At 52.2% G+C, this 3131-nt stretch overlaps 1 long non-coding RNA gene across 1 annotated transcript; it reads left to right on the top strand.

Annotated features, from left to right (window-relative positions):
- The first annotated feature begins 691 nt into the window (after nt 1-691).
- Nucleotides 692-2793, top strand: LOC135319998 (uncharacterized). Its single transcript, XR_010379141.1, has 2 exons — nt 692-1066; nt 2636-2793. It is a non-coding gene; the product is annotated as an uncharacterized LOC135319998 (long non-coding RNA).
- Nucleotides 2794-3131: the final 338 nt, after the last annotated feature.

Genomic DNA, 3131 nt, shown 5'->3' with positions numbered 1-3131 from the left:
CCCGCCGTGAAAATGCCTCCTTCCCTGCGGGGGAATTCCGATGCGCACCAGAGTGCGTACGTTGTGTTTGTCCCCCACCCTGCGCCGGGTCGGGCCTGCCCTGGAAGCTGTCAGAGCTGCTCGTCTGTCTCATGGCACACCGTGGGGTTTTGCGCACCAGCTGGTACAGTCCTTTTGGTGTGAGGTTTGGGGTTGAGACTCCCCACGTCACTCTACCCTAGCACGCAGGTAGGGTGCGTTCCGTAGCGAACGTAAAATCCAGACGTCCCTGAGGATAGGGATGATTGTAGCGGAGCCTGAGTCCCTTCTGAGGACAGCCTTGTCCCCTCAGGAGCCCTTGGCCAGCTCTGCTGCAGGACACCGGGATGCCCAGCTCCCCAGTGCTCTTTGCGTCCAGGGGCAACCCGTGTGCTGCGGAAGACGGCCCTTTGTGTGGAGGGGGCATAGAGGGTCTGGCAGGGTCCTGCAGACAGAGCAAGTACCCAGGTGCGGCTCTGATTCTATGTGGAAAACCAGGCCTTCACTTCCTTTCTTTCTCTGTGTTTCTGGTTCATGCAGACCATGCTTCTGTGGAGCTGGGGAAGGTGTCAGGATTGGTTGTCCTGCACAGAGAGTCTTCCTGTTTGGGAGGTCCTACTTTATCAATTTGCTGGAACCTCTGTACATCATCTCAGGCAGGACTCTCGCCTTCCTCCTCTTACAGACACCGGCGGTGTCATGTGGCAAAAGTGTTTTATCCCCAAGGTCGTGTGTATGTCCCTGTGCTGCTGTCTGGGCAACCGGTTGAGGGGAGGGTGCCCGGTGCTGACAGCTGCTGCATTGGGTTTCAGGTTCTGTAGGTGTTGTTCCTTTTGTCTGTCATCCAACACAGCTCTCTCTTCTGTTCTTCAGGTCACTGTGGATTCCCGATGTCCCGGTACTTGTGCAGGACCACTTGGTGTGCCTCACCCGATGGGACACCCAGCGTCACTTCTCAGAGGCTATTCATCACCGCCACCCCCACCTCTGTTGTGGCCTATGCGGTCTCACCCACCACCACCCCCACCACCACCAGTTACAGCACTCGGTAAGCTGAGAGCATGTGCTTCTGCTCCCTTGTCGAGTCTTTGCAGAAGGGGAGATGGCCCTCCAGGGCCTTGCAATGCCTGAGGAAATCTGACTTGGGACATTGTGACGTCTGTCTAGCTTCCCAGCACACACATGTAATGGACTGTGTCATTTCCCCATCCTGACCTGGGAAGCAGATGTCTCTTGTATAGAACAGAAGAGACTTTTGACAGAATATCAAATGAATTTGAAGTCCCAGTTTGGCAGATGTGCCTCTTGCATGGACCATGTGATGTGCTCTGTGAGGGGTGAAGCACACCCCTAACTTCAGGGGCTCATGGGGTTGCCTCGAATGGTAAGGGAGCGAGTGAGGGAGAGAGACATTCACAGCAGACAGCTTGTCACCATAGCAGATGTGCCCGTGCAGGGCCTCAGAGTGCAGAAGAGGGACACGTGAGCCACACAGGAGTGAATAAGAGGGTGTGGAGGGGAAGAAAGAAATTGAAGATCTGCCCAGTGGGCGTTTGTTGGGTTCACTCAGATGGAGCTGGAAGGTCACTCCTGGCAGGGCGGGCAGCTCAGGCGGGCCGTGTGAATGCGGCGTGAGGTCCACTCAGAGCCACGTGTGTGTGCAGGGGACTCAGTGCAGCCATGCACGTATCCCCTTCAGAACCCAGTGCCTCCAGAAAGCCCTCAGTTCACAACCTCATATAAAGATGATTGTTCTCTTGGGTTTCTGAAAGTTCTGGGTCTGGATGAAATCTCTGGATATCAGAGAAACTGAAATTAACTTGTTTTTTTCAGGGTAATTTGTGCGGCTGAAGTTTTCTTTTGCCCCAGTGATTTGAAAAGTGCAGGCAGGATTTAGATCAGCTGAGCAGGTGCCTTGCCCTTCAGCAGGTTCTTTGGGGGAAGTCAGGGGTGATCAGGAGACACCCTGTAGGACCCCTGTCCCTACACCCCTGCTCCCTCCTGTCACCATGACCACTGTCAGCTTGGCATCTCCACATTTATGTCACAAGATCCAATTTCTGATTCTTTGAGTTCTTGCAGTTCATCCCCTAACACCAAGACTCAGTGGGGCCCCCACAGGGTCTCAGCGTTGTTCTCTGTGAGCCGGGGGGTAACGCTGGTCCCTGACGTCATTGTGAGGAGGGTTGGGTCAAGCACACACATTGTTTTGCGAAATGACTGGGACATATTTCTCACTCAGCATTCTCATAGTTTAAAAGAAAGTGTCTGCAAACAGAATCATCAAAAGAGACCTTAGGAAGTACATTAAATTAAACTGAAGATATAAGAGCTCAGGCCCAGAGCTTACCATTCTCTGCTTTAAACATAAGGCAAAAGGTCCCTTTCTTCTATTAAATATTAGCTCTTACTAGTTAAAGAAGGAAATATAATAATGAGAATGTGCACATTTTGAGATCTGTGTCTGAGATGTGAAAATAATTATTTTCATCCTGTATAGACACGGAGATGCACACACAGACTACAGTGTCCTTCAGAGGCCATACATACATTAGAGAAGACAAAATCAGGAAAAAATAAGATCCTATTAAAATAAATAACTCTTTTTGCCTTACAGCACAGTCCATTTGCCAACTGAAGGGGCCCCTCAGCTGTGGCAATGATGTGTTTAGAGAAGATGTCAGAGGTGCATTACGGCCCGAATGTTTCCCTGCTCCAACCTGCCCCCTCTGCTGTTCTCTCCTATTGTCACCCCTAATGAAATTGTCACAGTTCTCTCTGTGTCAGTGTCTGCTTCCTGGAGGACTAGTGGTCAAACCCTCTTGAGGGCATGCAGTGATTCACGGGCACACAACTCACAAACCAGCAGGAACTAAGATGACAGGGCAGACGCAAGGTTACCCCTTCAGGGCAGCAGTGACCACAGGGGCCCCGGGGCTCCTCCTGGGTGGTGGGTACAGCCTGTGTCTAGATCTAGTGATGGCTGTGCTGCTTCAGTCGGTAAACACTCACTGGGCATGTGGGGCCTGTCAGTCACAGGGGTGTCCGGTTGTGAGCTAGATGACCAGAATGAAGTGGCCGTGTCTCATGGTGAGGAACGGATGAGGTGCAGG

Source organism: Camelus dromedarius, chromosome 35 (genome assembly GCF_036321535.1).
Source record: "Camelus dromedarius isolate mCamDro1 chromosome 35, mCamDro1.pat, whole genome shotgun sequence".
Classification (NCBI taxonomy): Eukaryota; Metazoa; Chordata; class Mammalia; order Artiodactyla; family Camelidae; genus Camelus; species Camelus dromedarius.
Note: the sequence above shows the minus strand (reverse complement) of the source record. Positions and strands in the feature narration are given on the sequence as shown.